The sequence below is a fragment of the Arachis ipaensis genome, chromosome B2, assembly GCF_059453495.1.
Source record: "Arachis ipaensis isolate K30076 ecotype BB chromosome B2, ASM5945349v1, whole genome shotgun sequence".
Classification (NCBI taxonomy): domain Eukaryota; kingdom Viridiplantae; phylum Streptophyta; class Magnoliopsida; order Fabales; family Fabaceae; genus Arachis; species Arachis ipaensis.
This window is the reverse complement of record NC_142437.1, coordinates 79316972-79340677: the sequence shown is the minus strand read 5'-3', so window position 1 is coordinate 79340677 and position 23706 is coordinate 79316972. Positions and strand designations below refer to the sequence as shown.

Here is a 23706-nt window from a genome sequence, read left to right as displayed (position 1 = left end):
TGCACAACTAACCAGCAAGTGCACTGGGTCGTCCAGGTAATACCTTACGTGAGTAAGGGTCGATCCCACGGAGATTATTGGCTTGAAGCAAGCTATAGTTATCTTGCAACTCTTAGTCAGGATATTAATTAGTGGTTATCAATTGACTTGCAAATGAACAAGAGAGCCTGAATTAAAGGTTACTTGTTATGCAGTAAATGAGAATATGTTGGAGTTTTGGAGATGCTTTGCCTTTTTAATCTCTGCTTTCTCTCTATCTTCTTCTTCACGCACGCACGTCCCTCCTATGGCAAGCTGTGTGTTGGAGGATCACCGTTGTCAATGGCTACCATCCTTTCTTTCAGTGAAAATGGTTCAGGTGCGCTGTCACCGCACGGCTAATCATCTGTAGGTTCTCGATCATACCGGAATAGGATTCGCTATCCTTTTGCGTCTGTCACTACGCCCAGCACTCACGAGTTTGAAGCTCGTCACAGTCATCCAATCCCAGAATCCTACTAGGAATACCACAGACAAGGTTTAGACTTTCCGGATTCTCAAGGATGCTGCCAATGGATTCTAGCTTATACCACGGAGATTCCGATTAAGGAATCTAAGAGATACTCATTCAATCTAATGTAGAACGGAGGTGGTTTTCAAGCACACGTTCATAGGTTGAGAATGGTGATGAGTGTCACGGATCATCATATTCATCATAATAAGGCGCAAATGAATATCTTAGATAGGAACAAACATGATTGAATAGAAAACAGAAATACTGGCATTAATTCATTGAGGCACAGCAGAGCTCCTCACCTCCAACAATGGAGTTTAGAGACTCATGCCGTCAAAAGGTACAAAGTTTAGATCTAAAATGTCATGAGATACAAAATAAATCTCTAAAAGTTGTTTAAATACTAAACTAGTAACCTAGGTTTACAGAAAATGAGTAAACTATGATAGATGGTGCAGAAATCCACTTATGGAGCCCACTTGGTGTGTGCTGGGGCTGAGACTAAAGCTTCTCACGTGCATAAGGCTGTTTTGGGCGTTCAACGCTAGATCTGGATCCAATTCTTGCGTCGAACTCCAACTCCTAACTTGTTTCTGGTGCTGGACGCCAGACAGCAGCATGGAACTGGCGTTGAACGCCAGTTTACATCGTCTATGCTTGAGCAAAGTATGGACTATTATATATTTCTGGAAAGCTCTGGATGTCTACTTTCCAACGCAATTGGAAGCGCGCCATTTGGACTCTTGTAGCTCCAGAAAATCCATTTTGAGTGTAGGGAGGTCAGAATCCAACAGCATTAGCAGTCCTTTTTCAGCCTGAATCAGATTTTTGCTCAGCTCCCTCAATTTCAGCCAGAAAATACCTGAAATCACAGAAAAACACAAAAACTCATAGTAAAGTCTAGAAATATGAATTTTGCCTAGAAACTACTAAAAATAAACTAAAAACTAACTAAAATACACTAAAAACTATATGAAATTAACCCCAAAAAGCGTATAAAATATCCGCTCATCACAACACCAAACTTAAACTGTTGCTTGTCCTCAAGCAACTAGATAAATAAAATAGAATACAGATAAATGAAGAAGCAATAATATCTCAGAGTTTTTGAGTGAAGCTCAGATTCTAATTAGATGAGCGGGACTAGTAGCTTTTTGCTTCTGAACAGTTTTGGCATCTCACTTTATCCATTGAAGCTCAGAGTGATTGGCATCTATAGGAACTCAGAATTCAGATAGTGATATTGATTCTCCTAGTTCAGTATGTTGATTCTTGAACACAGCTACTTTATGAGTCTTGGCCGTGGCCCTAAGCACTTTGTTTTCCAGTATTACCACCGGATACATAAATGCCACAGACACATAATTGGGTGAACCTTTTCAGATTGTGACTCAGCTTTGCTAAAGTCCCCAATTAGAGGTGTCCAGGGTTCTTAAGCACACTCTTCTTTTTGCTTTGGACCTTGACTTTAACCGCTCAGTCTCAAGTTTTCACTTGACACCTTCACGCCACAAGCACATGGTTAGGGACAGCTTGGTTTAGCCGCTTAGGCCGGGATTTTATTCCTTTAGGCCCTCCTATCCACTGATGCTCAAAGCCTTGGGATCCTTTTTATTTACCCTTGCCTTTTGGTTTTAAGGGTTATTGGCTTTTTCTGATTGCTTTTTCTTTTTTTCTTTCTATATTTTGTTTTTTTTTTCTGCAAGCTTTGTTCTTTGCTGCTTTTTCTTGCTTCAAGAATCATTCTTATGATTTTTCAGATTATCAATAACATGTCTCATGTTCATCATTCTTTCAAGAGCCAACATATTTAACAGTCTTAAACATCAAATTCAAAAGACCTATGCACTGTTCAAGCATTCATTCAGAAGACAGAAAGCATTGCCACCACATGTAAATAATTAGAATGTTCTTATTAAAAACTCGAAAATTATTGCCTCTTATTCTAAAGAAATTCTTCTATTTTATTCATGTTTGATGATGATGAGAAAATTAAATTATAGCTTAATTGGAGATAAAATCAAAAATATAGATACTAATTACTACTATATGACTCCTAAGGTAAAACTAGAATAAGAACAGTTATCACAGAGTTAAGGCTAAGATTGGAATTTAACAACCTTTGTTCTGGGGAGTGGATGTTCCTCTAATCTGTGGGGTGCTTGGTCCTTCAAGAGATAATTTCTGGCGCTTCAATTCCCTTAAGTCGCGCCCTTGCTCCTCCTGTTTTTTAATCAAATAGCAAAGAATGCTACTTTGTTCCTTCTGTTCTTTTATTATTTGTTCCATAGCTTCTTGCATCTTGGTAACTGATGTTTCAAGATACTCCCAGTATTCAGATTGAGGGATTTCTGGGAGAAATTCCTGTGTTTTCTTCTTGATGGGGTCATCCTGTGCTTGTTGTTTTTCCATTGATGCTTTGGTAATTGGTCGCTCAATTGAGATATACTCAGTTATTCCCATCCTTACTCCAGCGTCCTTGCAGAGCATAGAAATCAAGCTTGGATAAGCCAGCCTGGCATCTTTGGAATTTTTATTTGCAATTTTGTAAAATTCAGTTGAAATCAGTTGATGAACTTCCACTACTTTTCCCATCATGATGCAATGGATCATCACTGCTCTTCTAATAGTGACTTCAGAATGGTTGCTAGTGGGCAGCAGAGAATGCCCAATGAAATCCAGCCATCCTCTGGCGACTGGTTTGAGATCTTCTCTTTTGAGTTGATTAGGAACACCCTTCGTGCTGGTGGTCCACCTGGCTCCCGGGATGCATATGTCCTCTAGAATCTTATCCAGGCCCTTGTCTGTTCTCATCATTCTCCTATTGAAGGAGTCTGGATCATCTTTCAGCTGAGGTAGCTTTAAGATCTCCCTGATCTTGTCAGGGTGGGTATGAACAATCTTTCCTCTGACCATGGTCTGATAGTCATAGATATCAGATCCATATAGTCTTTGCCTGTCTGTATGCCACATATTAGCATAGAACTCCTGGACCATATTCCTTCCCACTTTCGTTTCAGGATTAGCTAGGATCTCCCAGTTCCTGATACGAATTCGCTCTTGGATCTCCAGATATTCGTCTTCTTTCAGATCGAATCTGACTTCCGGGATCACTGATCTTAGACCCATTATTTTGTAATAATGGTCTGAATGTTCTTTAGTTAAGAACTTCCCTTGATTCCAAAGTGGTTTTGGAACACTCTCTTTCTTGCCTCTTGAAGTGGGTTGTTTTCCTTTAGGAGCCATGATCTTAGTGATCACGGATGAGCACACCAAACTTAGAGGTTTGCTTGTCCTCAAGCAAAAAGAAAAGAAAGGAGAGGGAGAGAAGGAGAGCTAGGTGCAATGGTGGATGGGAGGGGAGGGAGGCCAAACCCAAATTTAAAGGGAGGGGGTGGGTTTTCGAAAAAAATAGGGAGAAAGATAAGATAGAAGATATGATGTTTAGAAAAAAATATGATAAGAAAAGATATGGTTTAAAATTGAAAAGATATGAAAGATATTTGAAAAAGATAGATTTGGAATTTTGAAAAAGATAGTATGGGGATTTGAAAAAGATATTGCTTAGTTGAAAAGATTTTTGAATGAAAAGAGAGAGATTTGTTTTGAAAATTTTGAAAACGAGTTGAGTTGGATTGAAAAAAAGGATTTGTGCTTATGGATTAAGATACATTTAATATTTTTAAAGAAGGGTTTTTAGAAATTAGGGATTTTAGAAATCAGGGTTCTTAACATGTTTATGCAAGAAATCATGAATTGAAACATGAAAATTAGGATTAAAATGAAAAATATGAAGAAAAAAACGAATTTACCTCCTCCCCACCATCCTGGCGTTTGAATGCCCAAACGCTGCATGTTTTGGGCGTTCAACGCCCAAATGCTGCTTCTCCTGGGCGTTCAACGCCCAGCTGCTGCTTATTTCTGGCGTTGAACGCCAGGAAGTCCTTTGTTACTGGGCGTTTTTCTGAACGCCCAGAACGCTGTAAATTTGGTGTTAAACGCCCAAAAAGAGCTTCTTTCTGGCGTTCAACGCCCAGATGGCTATCCTCACTGGCGTTCAACGCCCATTGGGTGCTTCTGTTGGGCGTTTAACGCCCAAAACAGACTTTTACTAGCGTTTTCTTGCCAGTGAGCTCTGTTTCTCTATTTTGCGTGCAGAATCCTTCTGTAACCCTGTGAACTTATACAATTGACTCTTTACCTTAGGATCAATGAACTTTATATAAACAAATAAAATTAAGAATAGGGCAAAATGCTTAGAGGAAGTGATGCCCCATGGCTGGGTTGCCTCCCAGCAAGCGCTTCTTTATTGTCTTTAGCTGGACCTTGCTGAGCTTTTAATCTAGCTTCATCCTTGAGCACTCTTGCTCAACATTGCCTTCAAGATAGTGTTTGATTCTCTGTCCATTAACAATGAATGTCTTATCAGAATCACTATCTTGAAGCTCCACATAACCATATGGTGATACACTTGTAATCACATATGGTCCCCTCCACCGGGACTTCAGTTTCCCGGGGAATAGCCTGAGCCTAGAGTTAAACAATAGAACCTTTTGTCCTGGTTCAAAGATTCTAAATGACAGCTTCCGGTCATGCCATTTTTTTATTTTTCTTTATAAAGCTTGGCATTTTCGAAAGCAGTGAATCTGAATTCCTCTAGTTCATTTAGCTGGAGCAATCTTTTTTCCCCAGCTAATTTGGCATCAAAGTTTAGGAATCTGGTTGCCCATTAGGCTTTATGTTCCAGTTCCACGGGCAGGTGACATGCCTTACCATACACAAGTTGGTATGGAGAGGTCCTTATAGGAGTCTTGAATGTTGTTCTGTAAGCCCACAAAGCATCATCCAAGCTTCGTGCCCAATCCTTTCTACGGGTACTTACAGTCCGTTCCAGGATTTTTTTAGCTCTCTGTTAGAGACTTCAGCTTGCCCATTAGTTTGTGGATGATATGGAGTTGCCACCTTGTGGCGAATCCCATACCGGACCATGGCAGAGTAGAGATGTTTATTGTAGAAGTGAGTGCCCCCATCACTGATTAGTACTCTAGGGACCCCAAACCTGCTAAAGATATGTTTCTGGAGGAACTTCAGCACTATTTTAGTATCATTGGTGGGTGTGGCAACGGCCTCTACCCATTTTGATACGTAGTCAACTGCCACCAGAATATAAGTGTTTGAGTATGATGGTGGGAAAGGCCCCATGAAGTCAATTCCCCATACGTCAAACAACTCAATCTCCAAGATTCCTTGTTGAGGCATGGCGTAACCATGAGGCAGATTACCAGCTCTTTGGCAACTGTCACAGTTTTGTACAAACTCTCGGGAATCTTTATAGAGTGTGGGCCAATAGAAGCCACATTGGAGGACCTTGGTGGCTGTTCGCTCACCTCCGAAATGGCCTCCGTATTGTGATCCATGGCAATGCCATAGGATCCTTTGTGCTTCCTCTCTGGGCACACACCTACGGATTATTCCGTCTGCACATCTCTTAAAGAGATATGGTTCATCCCACAAGTAGTACTTTGCATCAGTAATTAATTTTTTCTTTTGTTGCCTGCTGTATTCTTTGGGTATGAACCTTGCAGCTTTATAGTTTGCAATGTCTGCAAACCATGGTGTTTCCTGAATGGAAAATAAATGCTCATCCGGAAAAGTCTCAGAGATCTCAGGAGAAGGGAGGGACGTCCCTTCTACTGGCTCTATCCGGGACAGATGATCAGCCACTTGGTTCTCTGTCCCTTTTCTGTCTCTTATTTCTATATCAAACTCTTGCAGAAGCAACACCCATCTTATGAGCCTGTGTTTTGAATCCTGCTTTGTGAGTAGATATTTGAGAGCAGCATGGTCAGTATACACAATCACCTTTGATCCTACCAAGTATGATCTAAACTTGTCAATGGCATAAACCACTGCAAGCAATTCTTTTTCTGTGGTTGTGTAATTTTTCTGAGCATCATTTAAAATGTGGCTAGCATAATAAATGACGTGCAGAAGCTTGTCATGCCTCTGCCCCAGCACTGCACCAATGGCGTGATCACTGGCATCACACATTAGCTCAAATGGTAATGTCCAGTCTGGTGCAGAAATAACTGGTGCTGTGACCAGCTTGGCTTTCAGTATTTCAAACGCCTGCAGACACTCTGTGTCAAACATAAATGGTGTGTCAGCAGCTAGCAGATTGCTCAGAGGTTTAGCGATTTTTGAAAAATCCTTTATAAACCTCCTATAGAATCCTGCATGCCCCAGAAAGCTTCTGATTGCCTTAACATTGGCAGGTGGTGGTAATTTTTCAATTACCTCTATTTTTGCTTGATCCACCTCTATTCCCTTGTTTGAAATTTTATGCCCAAGGACAATCCCTTCTGTCACCATAAAGTGACATTTTTCCCAGTTTAAAACCAGGTTGGTCTCTTGGTATCTTTTCAGAACTAGTTTCAGGTGATCAAGACAGGAGCTGAATGAGTCTCCATATACTGAGAAGTCATCCATGAAGACTTCCAGAAATTTTTCCACCATATCAGAGAAAATAGAGAGCATGCATCTCTGGAAGGTTGCAGGCGCATTATACAGCCTAAATGGCATCCTTCTATAAGCAAACACTCCAGATGGACATGTGAATGCTGTTTTCTCTTGATCCTGGGGATCTACTGCAATCTGGTTATAGCCTGAGTAGCCATCCAAAAAGTAGTAATAATCATGACCTGCCAATCTTTCTAGCATCTGGTCTATGAATGGTAAAGGGAAATGATCCTTTCTGGTGGCTGTATTGAGCCTTCTGTAGTCAATACACATGCGCCACCCTGTAACTGTTCTTGTAGGGACCAGTTCATTCTTTTCATTATGAACCACTGTCATTCCTCCCTTTTTGGGGACAACTTGAACAGGGCTCACCCAGGGGCTATCAGAAATAGGATAAATAATCCCATCCTCCAGTAATTTGGTGACCTCTCTCTGCACCACTTCCTTCATGGCTGGATTTAGCCGCCTCTGTGGTTGAACCACTGGTTTAGCATTATCCTCCAATAAGATTTTGTGCATGCATCTAGCTGGGCTTATACCCTTAAGGTCACCTATGGACCACCCAAGAGCTGTCTTGTGTGTCCTTAGCACTTGAATAAGTGCTTCCTCTTCCTGTGGATTTAAAGCAGAGCTTATGATCACTGGAAAAGTGTCACCTTCTCCCAGAAATGCATATTTCAGGGATGGTGGTAATGGTTTGAGCTCGGGTTTAGGAGGTTTTTCCTCTTCCAGAGGAAATTTCAGAGGCTCTTTCATTTCCTCTGAATCCTCCAAATCAGGCTGAGCATCTTTAAAGATGTCTTCCAACTCTGATTCGAGACTTACAGCCATGTTGATCTCTTCTACCAAAGAGTCAATAAGATCAACTTTCATGCAGTCTTTTGATGTGTCTGGATGCTGCATGGCTTTGACAGCATTCAACTTAAACTCATCATCATTGACTCTCAGGGTTATTTCCCCCTGTTGGACATCAATGAGAGTTCGTCCAATTGCTAGGAATGGACTTCCTAAAATGAGAGTGGCACTCTTGTGCTCCTCCATTTCCAGTACCACAAAGTCAGTGGGAAAGGCGAATGGCCCAACTCTGACAATCATGTCTTCAATCACGCCTGATGGGTATTTAATGGAGCCATCAGCAAGTTGGAGACATACCCGGGTTGGTTTAACTTCTTCAGTTAAACCAAGCTTTCTAATAGTGGATGCAGGTATTAGGTTGATGCTTGCCCCAAGATCACATAAAGCTATCTTGGTGCAATTACCTTCTAATGTGTATGGTATCAGAAAACTCCCAGGGTCTTTAAGCTTTTCAGGAAAGCTTTTCAGAATGACTGCACTGCATTCTTCAGTGAGGAGAACTTTTCAGTTTCTCTTCAATCCTTCTTATGACTTAAGATCTCTTTCATGAACTTGGCATAAGAAGGTATTTGCTCAAGTGCCTCTGCAAATGGAATCTTTATTTCAAGAGTCCTGAGATAATCTGCAAAGCGAGCAAATTGCTTATCCTGCTCCTCTTGGCGGAGTTTTTGAGGATAAGGTATCTTGGCTTTATATTCCTCAACCTTAGTTGCTGTATGTTTATTTCCTACAGAAGTGGTTGAGGAAGCCTTTTTTGATGGGTTGTCATCAGCACTTGTGTGTGTCTGATCCCTCACTGGCAATTGATATGCCAGAGTTAGGAGCTGGAGTGGCGTTAGATGCCAGCTTCCTAGTTCTTCCTGGCATCTGAATGCCAGAACTATGCTCTTTTTGGGCGTTCAACGCCAGATCCTTGCTTGTTTCTGGCGTTGAACGCCAGTCCTGAGCATGGTCTGGGCGCTCAGGGCCAGCCTTCCACCAAATTTCTGGCGTTTTAGCGCCAGAATTATTTTTCTTTGGGCTCTTACTGTCCTCTGGTGGATTTTGGATGGTTTGCTCATTTCTTGGCTTCTTGCTGCCTTGAGGTGGGGTATTTAATGTTTTCCCACTTCTTAATTGGACTGCTTGGCATTCTTCTGTTATTTGTCTTGACAGCTGCTACTTTGTTTGCTTCAATTGTTCTTCCATGTTTATATTAGCCATCCTTGTCTCTTGTAGTTTATCCTTGAATTTAGCTAACTGCTTTGTTAGAAAATCCAATTGTTGATTGAATTCAGCAGCTTGCTCTGCAGGATTGAGTTCAGCAGTTACTGTTTTAGCCTCTTCTTTCATGGAAGAGTCACTGCTTAGGTACAGATGCTGATTTCTGGCAACTGTATCAATGAGCTCTTGAGCTTCTTCAATTGTCTTTCTCATGTGGATAGACCCACCAGCTGAGCAATCTAAAGAGATCTGAGCTCTTTCTGTAAGCCCAAAATAGAAGATGTCTAACTGAACCCACTCTGAAAACATTTCAGAGGGGCATTTTCGTAGCATCTCTCTGTATCTCTCCCAAGCGTCATAAAGAGATTCATTATCTCCTTGTTTAAAGCCTTGGATGTCCAGCCTTAGCTGTGTCATCCGTTTTGGAGAAAAGTATTGATTCAGGAATTTTTCTGTTAGCTGTTTCCATGTCCTTATGCTAGCCTTAGGTTAGTTATTTAACCACCTCTTGGCTTGGTCTTTTACAGCAAATGGAAACAGTAATAATCTGTAGACATCCTGATCTACTTCCTTATCATGTACTGTGTCAGCAATTTGTAAAAACTGTGCCAGAAACTCTGTAGGTTCTTCCTGTGGAAAACCGGAATACTGGCAGCTTTGCTGAACCATGATAATGAGCTGAGGATTCAACTCAAAGCTACTGACTCCAATGGAAGGTATGCAGATGCTACTCCCGTATGAAGCAGTAGAGGGGTTAGCATATGACCCCAGAGTCCTCCTGGACTGTTCATTTCCACTTAGATCCATGATGGAGAAAGGGAGATGATGTAGAGAAAATATTTATTTTTATTTATTTATTTATTTTAATTATTTCAAGAATACAATAAATTAAAATAAAATAAATAGAAATAGTTGAAGATTTTTGAAAAAATGAGGAGAGAGAAAGTGGTTAGGAAGTTTTGAAAAAGATATGATTTGGAAAAGATTTTAAATTTTGAAAAAAATCTAAAATTTTTTTTTTAAATAATTTTCGAAAATTTGTTTTAAAAATAGAGAGAAAAGATATTTTTGAATTTAGTGAGGAAAGAGAAAAACAATAAAATAGCACAAGATTTAAAATTTTTTTAGATCTAATGCTCCTTGTTTTCGAAAATTTTGGAGGGAAAACACCAAGGAACACCAAACTTAAAAATTTTACGATCAAGACACAAGGAAAAATCAAGAACACTTTGAAGACTCACAAGAACACAAGAACATGAAGAAAGAATACCAAACTTAAAATTTTCAGAAAACCAAACTAAAATTTTCGAAAAACAAAGAAAAATCAACAAGAAAACACCAAACTTAGAGTTTGGCACAAGATTTATTCAAAGAAAAATTATTTTTGAAAAAGATTTTTAAAAAATAGGATAGCCAATTACCAAGAACATAAGCACCACGCTCTAACTAATTGAGCTATAAACTTAAAGTGTTTTAACAATGTATAAATAATAAAAGACTCTAAACCAAAAAGACAATTTTTTTTCTAATCTAAGTAACAAAATAAACCGTCAGTTGTCCAAACTCAAACAATCCCCGGCAACGGCGCCAAAAACTTGGTGCACAAAAATTACTTCACACTATGTAATTCCGCACAACTAACCAGCAAGTGCACTGGGTCGTCCAAGTAATACCTTACGTGAGTAAGGGTCGATCCCACGGAGATTGTTGGCTTGAAGCAAGCTATGGTTATCTTGCAACTCTTAGTCAGGATATTAATTAGTGGTTATCAATTGACTTGCAAATGAACAAGAGAGCATGAATTAAAGGTTACTTGTTATGCAGTAAATGAGAATATGTTGGAGTTTTGGAGATGCTTTGCCTTTTTAATCTCTGCTTTCTCTCTATCTTCTTCTTCACGCACGCACGTCCCTCCTATGGCAAGCTGTGTGTTGGAGGATCACCGTTGTCAATGGCTACCATCCTTCCTTTCAGTGAAAATGGTCCAGGTGCGCTGTCACCGCATGGCTAATTGATGCCAAGGCATCTTAGGCTAGTTTCACTAGCATTTTTCTGTTAGTTTTAGTTGTTTTATGCATTTTCTTGAGCTCAAAGTAACCAAAAATGGTTAAATGAAGAACAAAGCAATGAATCATTCAACATGAAGATTTTGATGCAAATTCCATGAGTTTTTAGTTATATTATTTGAATGCTATGAATGGAAGATTTCTCATGAAATTTTGCAAGACTTTGATGCAATTGTTTGGATGATTTCAGGGAAGAAGAGGCTAAGCAAGGAAGCAACAAAATCAATAAAGGAAGCTTGAATATCACATGTGGAGTTTAAGTTCCAGTTTAAGCCTAAACTGGAGCTTAAACGCCAGAATCATGAAGGCTAAGAAATGCTGGAATTGAAGTTTAACCTCCAGTTTAACCTTAAACTGGAGGTTAAACGCCAGAATGAAAAGTCTCACCAAAGAAGCATTCCACGTTTAACCTCCAGTTTGACCTCAAACTGGAGGTTAAACGCCAGAATGATAATGCCACTCAGGAAGGAGTTCCACGTTTAACCTCCAGTTTAACCTTAAACTGGAGGTTAAACGCCAGAAATGGGAAGTGTACCAGGGAGCCATTTCCACGTTTAAGCTCCAGTTTGACCTCAAACTGGAGCTTAAACGTGTTCGACCAAGAACTTTCCTCCAGGGTTGCTTTCTCCATTTCCACGTTTAAGCTCCAGTTTGACCTCAAACTGGAGCTTAAACGTGTTCGACACCTCCAGGGCTACCATTCTAAGCTTCCACGTTTAACCTCCAGTTTAACCTTAAACTGGAGGTTAAACGTGTTCGACCTCCAGGATGCCTCCTTCCATTTCCACGTTTAACCTCCAGTTTAACCTTAAACTGGAGGTTAAACGTGTTCGACCTCCAGGGCTGCCCTTCCTATATCCACGTTTAAGCTTCAGTTTAACCTTAAACTGAAGCTTAAATGTGTTCGACTACATAACTCTCCAGGGCTACCTTCTTCCATTTCCACGTTTAAGCTTCAGTTTAACCTTAAACTGAAGCTTAAACGTGCTTCTACAAAAGGCCTCACTGGAAGTGTCTGGCGTTTAAGCTGCAGTTTAAGCTTAAACTGCAACTTAAACGCCACTCTTGAAAAAGGTTTCTGGGCCAAAAATATTTCGGTTTAAGTTAGTCTTTGAGCACAAACATTAACTTAAACTTACTCTGGTGTGAAACCCAATTGAATATCATGGTTTATGGGATTGGGCCTGAAGGATTGATGAGTTTGAAATTTCAATTTATTGAGTCATGTGTCATTATTTGATTATCACTAAGTTGGCTCAATGAATGTTACAGAATTTGGATCAGCAACCTCATCAAGATTATGGATCATAAACCCAAGGCAAAAGGAAAGCAGGGAGAGGCCTCAAAGCCCAAGAAGCACAACAGAAGCTCAATATAGAAAGTGTATAAATAGGATAGAATTTAAGTTAGAAGTAGCAGGGAACTTTTCATTTTTTAGCTAGTTTTCATATTTTTGTAGTTGAATTAAGAGCTATGACTCACTAAACCCCTTTCATTGGGTTAGGGAGCTCTATTGTAATTCAATGAATCAATAATAGTTTATCTTCTTCTTCAATCTTTTCTCTTGAATTTTGTTAGAAAGCTTCTTGTTCTAATTCCATTGGGTAGTTGTCTTGGGAAAGAAACTACCCATAATTGGAATCCTTCGGAACCTTGGGAAAGGAATGGAGGATTCATGCTAGAGAAGCTTTCTCACAGTGAATTGGATTGGGGTTTGGATGGATATTGTGACATGTAATCCTACCAAATTGTGGTTCATGAAACTGTGTGGTATAATCAGTGACCAAGCATCATCTCTTCTTATGAACATTTAAACCAAGGGATTGGGAATTTGTTTGTTTTTAGAGAGAATTGGTGAGCCAAGGGATTGGGATCCAATCATATAAGATTGCCAAGCAAAATTTAATGAACGCATTGGTTGAGGAAGAGATATACATGTTTTGATTCGGAGATCTCAATATCTCCTAACACCCAATGAATTCCCCATTTCTGATTTCCACTTTCTTTTACATTCTGCAACTCAATTCATGCAATCACCCCCACTCCCTTTTAATTTTCAGCAATTTAGCTTCTGCTCTTTAATTCATGCAATTTAAGATTTCGCCATTTAAATTCCTTGTCATTTCAATTTCTTGTCATTTACGTTTCCCGCCAATTTTACATTCCGCAATTCTCATCTAAATCTTGATTCCGCTCAACTAGAACACACTTTCAATCCGAATTGCTCACTCAACCAATCCTTGTGGGATTCGACCTCACTCTATTGTGAGTTTTTACTTGACGATAACCGGTGCACTTGCCGGAAGGAATTTTGTCGATCGTGCAATTTCCTAAATCGTAGCATAACAAGTTTATGCGCATCAAGTTTATGGCGCCGTTGCCGGGGATTGGTTTTCGATTGACAATTCTCCAATTGGAAGTTAACTAGATTGAGCATTTTTTTTTGTTTTGATTAATTCAGTATAAGTTACTTGTTGAATTCTAATTCCTGCACTCTGTTACATGCTTTCTTTCTTTATGCCTTTAAATTCAAGCAACTAACTCACTGACTCACTAACTGTTTGAATTAATTCCTCAATTGCTCTAACCATACTCTTCCATTAACCAAGAGTATTTCACTTGTTTGTTGCCTGTGCTGTGTTCTTGTATGACAGGTAGGAGAGGAGAGACATCAACTCCTCCATATACCGAACCAGAGAGGACCCTTCATAGACTGAGAAGGGAAGCAAGAGGGAAGAGAGTACTGGGAGAAGAAGAATCTGAAGGAGAATCTGAGGACAATTTTGAGGAAGCTCTAGATCTCAACATGGATAGAGAAGTTCACAACCATGAGAGAGCTGATGGAAACAATGCCATTCCTGAGAGGAGGGTTCTTAGTTCATACATAAACCCAACCTCTGGGAATTGTGGTAGCAGCATTCAGAAACCACCCATTCAGGCCAACAATTTTGAGCTCAAACCACAGCTAATATCACTTGTGGAGAATCATTGCTCATTTGGTGGGAGTGCTAATGAAGATCCCAACCAACATCTCACAAAATTCCTGAGAATTTGTGACACTGTGAAGTCCAATGGAGTCCAGGAAGATGCCTATAAACTGCTTTTGTTCCCATTTTCACTTAGGGACAAAGCAGCTAAGTGGCTGGAATCATTCCCAAGGGGGAGTCTAACAACATGGGATGAGGTGGAAAGCAAGTTTCTGGCACGTTTCTACCCCCCACAAAAGGTCAATAGGCTTCGATCTGAGGTTCAGACTTTTAGACAACAAGATGGTGAAACTCTCTACGAGGCATGGGAGAGATTCAAGGATTTGACAAGGAAATGCCCACCAGACATGTTCCATGACTGGGTGCAATTGCATATTTTCTATGATGGACTCTCTTATGAATCAAGGAAGGCTGTAGACCATTCATCAGGAGGTTCATTGAACAGGAAAAAGACTGTGGAAGAAGCCATTGAAGTGATTGAGACAGTGGCTGAGAATGAGTACTACTATGCATCAGAGAGGCACAACACCAAGGGAGTCATGGAGCTGAACCATGTTGATACAATTCTAGCCCAAAACACGGTGTTTGCCAAGCAACTAGCAGAACTTACCAGGCAATTAGAAACAAAGCAAGTGGCTGCAATACACACACAAGATCAAGAGGAAGTAAGCATTGAAGGAGGTGATTGGGAAGAGGCCAACTATGTGGGAAACCAACAAAGGCAATCATATGATCCACATTCCAACACTTACAACCCAGGATGGAAAAATCACCCAAACTTTGGGTGGGGGAACCAACAAACCCAACCACAAAACCACAAACCTTACAACCACAACCAACATAACAATTCCACATACCAAAATTCCAACCAAAGATCATACCAAACCACACAAAACACTTACTCCCAACCACCATATCATGGCCAAAATAATCAACCTACCCAACCTAATCCGAACCAACAATTTCAAGATCAACTAAACCGGATAGAAGGAATGATGGCAACCATGAGTCAAGACATAACCGAATTGAAAGGCTTCAGGGATGATGTGAGAGCTACCTTAAGGAACCATGGTGAAAAACTCAAGAGGATGGAGTCTCAAGTAGGAGAGCTATCTCAACAGGCCCCCAAATCAACTGCAGTGTTCCCTAGTGACACAGAAAAGAATCCTAAAGGGGAACAAAAGAGAGTGAGATGGGAAGAATGCAAGGCCATCACCATATTGAGGGAAGTCTCAGAAGAAGAAGGAATCAGACCCTCAAAACAGGAGCCAGAAAGCTTGAAGGAAGGTGTGGAAGAAGCTCAGCAAGAAAGTGAAACTGAGCAAGCCAAAGAACTGCAAAAAGGCATGATGGAAGCATATAAACCAAAAGCACCATTTCCTCAGAGGTTAGGAGGAGGTGAAAAAGGGAAAACCTATTCAAGGTTTTTAGAGACATTTAAGTCTCTCCATATCAATATTCCCTTTCTTGAGACTCTCCAGCAGATGCCAACACATATCAAGTATTTAAAGGAATTGCTGAGCAAGAAAAGAGTTTTAAAGGGAGGACAAACTGTAATAATGAACAAAGAATGTAGTGCCCTCATCAAGAAGGATATAATCTCTAAGAAAACAGACCCAGGAAGTTTTCATATCCCCTGCATCATAGGGGAAACAAAAATTGACAAAGGACTCTGTGATCTAGGAGCTAGCATAAATGTGATGCCTCTGACTCTTATGAAGAGGCTACAACTGAATGAGGTGAGATCCACTGATGTAATCATACAACTGGCTGACAAAACTCAGAAGCAAGCTGAAGGGGTAGTTGAGAATGTGCTGGTGAAAGTGGGAAATTATTTTTTCCCCACAGACTTTGTCATTTTGGACATGGAAGAAAGCTACCTACACCCCATCATTCTGGGGAGGCCATTTCTAGCCACTGCTAGAGCACTCATAGATGTAGAACAAGGAGAGCTAATTTTGAGAATACATGATGAACAGCTCATTTTCAATGTTTTCAAACCTGCATCTGAGCCTGAACCAGAACATGAAAAGCCTAAGGATGAGAGTAGCCATCTGTGTTTGGAGGAAAGCAATCCGGCAGCTGAAACTCTGAAACAGTCCTTGGAAAGCAAACAAGAATTGCAAGAGTTAAAGCCACAAGAATCAATAGAAACAGATCAGAAGGATCCTTCCGGCATAAGGGTCAATGAAGAAAGCTTCAAGAGAAAGGGAAGAATTGTAAAGAAATTGCCAAGAGGGTGGAGAAACAAGAAAATTCCCACTGAAGGTTTCTCTCCGGGAGATAAAGTGATATCAAGTCATTATCTGCCAATCCCACCTGGCCTCAAAACAATTCCTTCCCAGCACCCTCAAGTGTTCACAATCAGGAAAGTTCTTTCTATGGAACATTTAGAGGTCATGAAGGAATCAAGTGGGGACGTTTGCATAGTGAGAGGAGAAGACGTCAAGCACTACAATCCACCCTAACAAGGGACAACCGTCAAGCTAGTGACGTTAAAGAAGCGCTTCATGGGAGGCAACCCATGTTTTTAGTATCCTTAATCTTTAGTGTTTTGCTTTACATCTAATAAAGCATGGTTTCTTAAGCATGAACTTGAATCCTCAGGACAACTGCTGAAAGAGTGCACTAAAAATGCAATTTGTCTCTAAGTGTGGTGTGCCTGAAGGCACCCCAAATTTTATTCAAAATGCATTCAAATTTTCATTCAAAATGCACAACCAAAGATTAAGTTTGGTGTTCCTCTTTGAACACGGTTCTTGAAAAGCAAGAAGTTCCTCTGGATTTCAAAATTCATGACAAGTATACCATTCACATGTTTTAATGCTTTGGTTTCAATTACTTAGGGTAGTAAATTTGTTTAGAATCAAAGAGCCAAGGTGACTATGATTTATTAGAATTAAGCACATTCATTAAGGACAACCAATATGGATTTCATGTCATCAGGAGACTTGACCAAACACTAAGTTTGGTGTCCAAATAATAAGTGTGCATACATGTAGAAGTCACGGCTATAAGCTCATAAAGACAATCATTGATTTACATGTGCAAGTACTATTCATAATTCACATGGACCGAAAAATGATAGCAAACTTGTTTGTTTGTGCAGGTACAAAAGAAAAGACAAAAATGGAGGAAAAAGACAAAGGGAGGTACGGTGCTTGGTCAAAAAGAAAGTTCACAAGTCTTTGAAGCTAACACATGGGAAAAGGAAGTTCTGCAAGAAAAGATTGCTACATGTACAACCTAATGCACCCAGAATACTTCCAAGAAAATGAAAAGCAATTCGTCCTTTTCCCTAATTCATATATTTACCATCAAGCCACCCTTCACAAACCACCCTAGCCGTCCATTTTTCACTTATGGGCACTATAAAGAACCACTTGGGGAACGAGTCCCACACCACCAATTCTCCTTCATACACATTTTCCTTCATCATAGCATAACTATCTCTTGCCGAAAACAACCTCACCACACTTCCAACAACACTTCTTGCTTCACCTTGTCAACTTTAGCTTGTCACTTACCAAAACTAAAGAACCAATGGCAGCTTCATCTAGCCACAAAAGAAGAAAAGACAAGCAGCCAATGGAGGAAAACAGGGAATTCGATGCATGGAGATACAGATCAGTTTTCCATGAGATTCAAGCCGAATGGATGAGACCTAAAACGGTACTAGCTGAGGTTCCCTTTGACCTTGAAAAGGATGAGTTCCCGGGTGTTTGGGAAAAGATCAAAAAGAGGAAGTGGGAGCTCCTGACTAAGCCAATCACTAAAATCAACATCAACCTGGTGAAAGAGTTTTATGCAAATGCAGTAAGGGAGGATCCAACCAAGAAACCCACATACAAAAGCTATGTGAGAGGGGTGGAAGTTGACTTCAGTCCTAAAGCAATCATGAAAACTCTTGGCCTGAAAAACATACATTTCAGCCAAGCAAGTTATGAAGAAAGGATGATAGGAGAACCTGACTATACAACTATTGCTGAAGACCTTTGTGCCATCAGAGCTGAATGGGTGAGAAAAACAAGAGGGGCTCCAAGAGTCTTGAGAAGGGGAGACCTAACACCGGAAGCTAAAGGGTGGTATGCAATAGTTAGGAGATCCATCCTACCCACTGCAAACTCTTCAGAAATAGTCCCTAAAAGAGCCATCTTGCTTCATTGCATTATGGTGGGAGGGGAGATCAAAGTTCATAAACTCATTGCTGAACAGATACAAGAGTTTAGTGAGAAAAGTGACCCTGAATCCTGGCTCCACTTCCCTAGCACCATCATTAGACTATGCATCGATGCCCAAGTACCACTTGAAGATGAAAGACCTAATTGGCTATATCCTGGATTGGCCATAACTGCGTACAGAATGACTCTTGGCCCAACTCCTCCAAGACATACAAGAAGAAGAAATGAAGAAGGGCAACAAGTGGAAGCCGAGCAAGAAGCAGAACAAGAAAGACAGGAAGGAGAAGACAGAGAAGAAGAGCAAGAAGAGCAAGCAATTCCAGAGAGAAGACAACGAATTCCCAGAGACCCCATGGATATGAGCAGAATGCAAGAAATCATGGAAGGAATGTCTCAACAATACATGAGGTCTCAGGAGAGACAAGAGGACTTTCACCTAAAAATGATGGATATGCAAAGGAACTTTGAATCAAGATTCTTCGATCTGCAAAGGGAACAGAATTTACACTTACAGGAATCCTTCAGCCACATATGCCAACACCAAGACGCCAATGTCTTGGCAGTCAAGGAAGCCACCACTTTACAGAATGCAAGATACTCAGTCCAAGCTTATTACAACATCAGTTCGCAAATCAAGCTTAACTACATAGGGGAACATCTACACAAGATGGACCCAGCATTCCCAGCTTTTGATGAGTATTTCAAAGGGAGGAAAGAAGGAGAAATAAACAAGGCAATGATCCTTGAAAAAGGAGTGGAAGAAATGATGAAAAAGGCTGGATTCTGGAAAAAGCTCATGAGAAAAGACAAAGGAAGCACAAGTGGTCAAAAAGAGGCAGGAAGCAAGAAGAAGCAGGATCCTAAGAATTAAGAAGAACCAAGCAATAAATAAGAGGTGGTCTCGCTCCTTAATAATCAAATGATAATTGGTGAATTGTCTTTATGAGTTTTCTTTCATTATGAGTCATTTAAGTTTTAATGTGAAGTCTCTAGTATGTGTGTCTGTTTATTGCTTTGAATAAAATGAATGCCTAGATGTTTGGATATAACTTCACCGTCTTAAACAAATGCTTGCCATGCTTGTTCTGTTTCCAAAAATAAAAGAAAAGTTTGAACAAAAGTGACTTGGCTCAATTAGTGACAAATCAAGTAGAATTAAGTGGTGGTATGCATGCTTGATTGTTTAAGTCAGATCACTGGAAATAGAGTGTAGAATTATCATTTTTTATGTAGAAATTGAAAACTGTCTATGGATCTTGATGAATAAATGTCCTTGGCCATGAAAAAGAAAGAAAAAGAAGAAGAAAAAGCCACTGAAAAAGGCAACCAAAAAGCAAAAAAATTGAGAAAATAAGCTAGGCACCAATGGTTTGAACTTCTGAGACAAATGCCTGTGGTGTTTATGTATTAAGGATATGCTTGGATGAATAGGTTCTGAGGAGTGTTTCAACACTCGGTAACTTGGGTTAACTAACCCGGGATTATCAACCAAAAGTCCATTATCAAGAGCAACCTAAATACAAAACATTTAGTCACACAAAGAGGTGCTGGGCACCAATGTCTCAAGAAGAAATGTGAACTAAAATGCCTAAAGTGGATATGTGTAGTGCACTGATAAGAAAAAGAAAATGCCAAAGGCTTGTGCAACACATGACACTAAGCAAACAAGGAGCAAAGGAGCTCTAAGAAAAAGAAAAGAAAAACAAAGAAGAGAAAAGTGCCAAAGACATAAGAATAACAAGAGGCCATAGCAGTGTTTGATGGATGCAATGAAAAAGTGATAATCTTACCTGATAAGTATGAAAAAGTGATGCTGCAACTTTCTGCATAAAACCCTTCTGATGAACTTCAAATGCTTGCTAATATAGCCAATGTAATTGCTTTCTGTTCATACTTTCTTCTCAAATAACTCAGGACTTGCTTAGGGACAAGCAAGTATTAAGTTTGGTGTTGTGATGCCAAGGCATCTTAGGCTAGTTTCACTAGCATTTTTCTGTTAGTTTTAGTTGTTTTATGCATTTTCTTGAGCTTAAAGTAACCAAAAATGGTTAAATGAAGAACAAAGCAATGAATCATTCAACATGAAGATTTTGATGCAAATTCCATGAGTTTTTAGTTATATTATTTGAATGCTATGAATGGAAGATTTCTCATGAAATTTTGCAAGACTTTGATGCAATTGTTTGGATGATTTCAGGGAAGAAGAGGCTAAGCAAGGAAGCAACAAAATCAATAAAGGAAGCTTGAATATCACATGTGGAGTTTAAGTTCCAGTTTAAGCCTAAACTGGAGCTTAAACGCCAGAATCATGAAGGCTAAGAAATGCTGGAATTGAAGTTTAACCTCCAGTTTAACCTTAAACTGGAGGTTAAACGCCAGAATGAAAAGTCTCACCAAAGAAGTATTCCACGTTTAACCTCCAGTTTGACCTCAAACTGGAGGTTAAACGCCAGAATGATAATGCCACTCAGGAAGGAGTTCCACGTTTAACCTCCAGTTTAACCTTAAACTGGAGGTTAAACGCCAGAAATGGGAAGTGCACCAGGGAGCCATTTCCACGTTTAAGCTCCAGTTTGACCTCAAACTGGAGCTTAAACGTGTTCGACCAAGAACTTTCCTCCAGGGTTGCTTTCTCCATTTCCACGTTTAAGCTCCAGTTTGACCTCAAACTGGAGCTTAAACGTGTTCGACACCTCCAGGGCTACCATTCTAAGCTTCCACGTTTAACCTCCAGTTTAACCTTAAACTGGAGGTTAAACGTGTTCGACCTCCAGGATGCCTCCTTCCATTTCCACGTTTAACCTCCAGTTTAACCTTAAACTGGAGGTTAAACGTGTTCGACCTCCAGGGCTGCCCTTCCTATATCCACGTTTAAGCTTCAGTTTAACCTTAAACTGAAGCTTAAATGTGTTCGACTACATAACTCTCCAGGGCTACCTTCTTCCATTTCCACGTTTAAGCTTCAGTTTAACCTTAAACTGAAGCTTAAACGTGCTTCTACAAAAGGCCTCACTGGAAGTGTCTGGCGTTTAAGCTGCAGTTTAAGCTTAAACTGCAGCTTAAACGCCACTCTTGAAAAAGGTTTCTGGGCCAAAAATATTTCGGTTTAAGTTAGTCTTTGAGCACAAACATTAACTTAAACTTACTCTGGTGTGAAACCCAATTGAATATCATGGTTTATGGGATTGGGCCTGAAGGATTGATGAGTTTGAAATTTCAATTTATTGAGTCATGTGTCATTATTTGATTATCACTAAGTTGGCTCAATGAATGTTACAGAATTTGGATCAGCAACCTCATCAAGATTATGGATCATAAACCCAAGGCAAAAGGAAAGCAGGGAGAGGCCTCAAAGCCCAAGAAGCACAACAGAAGCTCAATATAGAAAGTGTATAAATAGGATAGAATTTAAGTTAGAAGAAGCAGGGAACTTTTCATTTTTTAGCTAGTTTTCATATTTTTGTAGTTGAATTAAGAGCTATGACTCACTAAACCCCTTTCATTGGGTTAGGGAGCTCTATTGTAATTCAATGAATCAATAATAGTTTATCTTCTTCTTCAATCTTTTCTCTTGAATTTTGTTAGAAAGCTTCTCGTTCTAATTCCATTGGGTAGTTGTCTTGGGAAAGAAACTACCCATAATTGGAATCCTTCGGAACCTTGGGAAAGGAATGGAGGATTCATGCTAGAGAAGCTTTCTCACAGTGAATTGGATTGGGGTTTGGATGGATATTGTGACATGTAATCCTACCAAATTGTGGTTCATGAAACTGTGTGGTATAATCAGTGACCAAGCATCATCTCTTCTTATGAACATTTAAACCAAGGGATTGGGAATTTGTTTGTTTTTAGAGAGAATTGGTGAGCCAAGGGATTGGGATCCAATCATATAAGATTGCCAAGCAAAATTTAATGAACGCATTGGTTGAGGAAGAGATATACATGTTTTGATTCGGAGATCTCAATATCTCCTAACACCCAATGAATTCCCCATTTCTGATTTCCACTTTCTTTTACATTCTGCAACTCAATTCATGCAATCACCCCCACTCCCTTTTAATTTTCAGCAATTTAGCTTCTGCTCTTTAATTCATGCAATTTAAGATTCCGCCATTTAAATTCCTTGTCATTTCAATTTCTTGTCATTTACGTTTCCCGCCAATTTTACATTCCGCAATTCTCATCTAAATCTTGATTCCGCTCAACTAGAACACACTTTCAATCCGAATTGCTCACTCAACCAATCCTTGTGGGATTCGACCTCACTCTATTGTGAGTTTTTACTTGACGATAACCGGTGCACTTGCCGGAAGGAATTTTGCCGATCGTGCAATTTCCTAAATCGTAGCATAACAAGTTTATGCGCATCACTAATCATCTGTAGGTTCTCGATCATACCGGAATAGGATTCGCTATCCTTTTGCGTCTGTCACTACGCCCAGCACTCACGAGTTTGAAGCTCGTCACAGTCATCCAATCCCAGAATCCTACTAGGAATACCGCAGACAAGGTTTAGACTTTCCGGATTCTCAAGGATGCTACCAATGGATTCTAGCTTATACCACGGAGATTCCGATTAAGGAATCTAAGAGATACTCATTCAATCTAAGAGATACCCATAAACTTGATGCGCATAAACTAGTTATGCTACGATTTAGGAAATTGCACGATCGGCAAAATTCCTTCCGGCAAGTGCACCGGTTATCGTCAAGTAAAAACTCACAATAGAGTGAGGTCGAATCCCACAAGGATTGGTTGAGTGAGCAATTCGGATTAGAAGTATGTTCTAGTTGAGCGGAATCAAGATTTAGATGAGAATTGCGGAATGTAAAATTGCATGAATTAAAGAGCGAGAAACTAAATTGCTGAAATTAAAAGGGATGGGGGTGATTGCATGAATTAAATTGCAGAATGTAAAGAGAAAGTGGAAATCAGAAATGGGGAATTCATTGGGTTATAGGAGATATTGAGATCTCCGAATCAAAACATGTTTATCTCTTCCTCAACCAATGCGTTCATTGAATTTTGCTTGGCAATCTTATATGATTGGATCCCAATCCCTTGGCTCACCAATTCTCTCTAAAAACAAACAAATTCCCAATCCCTTGGTTTAAATGTTCATAAGAAGAGATGATGCTCGATCACTGATTATACCACACAGTTTCATGAACCACAATTTGGTAGGATTACATGTCACAATGTCCATCCAAACCCCAATCCAATTCACTGTGAGAAAGCTTCTCTAGCATGAATCCTCCATTCCTTTCCCAAGGTTCCGAAGGATTCCAATTATGGGTAGTTTCTTTCCCAAGACAACTACCCAATGGAATTAGATCGAGAAGCTTTCTAACAAAATTCAAGAGAAAAGATTGAAGAAGAAGATAAACTATTATTGATTCATT

The 23706-nt window shown here is 39.9% G+C and overlaps 1 non-coding gene across 1 annotated transcript; it reads right to left on the bottom strand.

Moving 5' to 3' along the window:
- Positions 1–14368: 14368 nt before the first annotated feature.
- LOC148574536 (small nucleolar RNA R71) lies at positions 14369–14472 on the bottom strand. The gene has a single exon (XR_015906151.1). It is a non-coding gene; the product is annotated as a small nucleolar RNA R71 (small nucleolar RNA).
- Between the last annotated feature and the right edge of the window lie 9234 nt (positions 14473–23706).